This window comes from Arachis duranensis, chromosome 9 (genome assembly GCF_000817695.3).
Source record: "Arachis duranensis cultivar V14167 chromosome 9, aradu.V14167.gnm2.J7QH, whole genome shotgun sequence".
In the NCBI taxonomy this organism is placed as follows: Eukaryota; Viridiplantae; Streptophyta; class Magnoliopsida; order Fabales; family Fabaceae; genus Arachis; species Arachis duranensis.
In genome coordinates, this window is record NC_029780.3 from 112,906,445 (window position 1) to 112,906,821 (window position 377).

Sequence of the window (377 nt, forward strand, 5' to 3'; positions counted from 1 at the left end):
ATCTTGTTGTTTATGAATGTTAAAGTTGTTGGCTCTTGAAAGAATGATGAACAAAGAGAAATGTTATTGATAATCTGAAAAATTATGAAATTGATTTTTGAAGCAAGAAAAAGCAATGAAAAAAATAGCAAAAAAAAAAAAAAGAGAGAAAAGAAAAAGAAAAAGAAAGAAATAAAGTTGTGATCCAAGGCAACAAGAGTGTGCTTAAAAACCCTGGACACCTCTAATTGGGGACTTTAGCAAAGCTGAGTCACAATCTGAAAAGGTTCACCCAATTATGTGTCTGTGGCATGAATGTATCCGGTGGTAATACTGGAAGACAGAGTGCTTTGGGCCACAGCCAAGACTCATACACTAGCTATGTTCAAGAATCATTA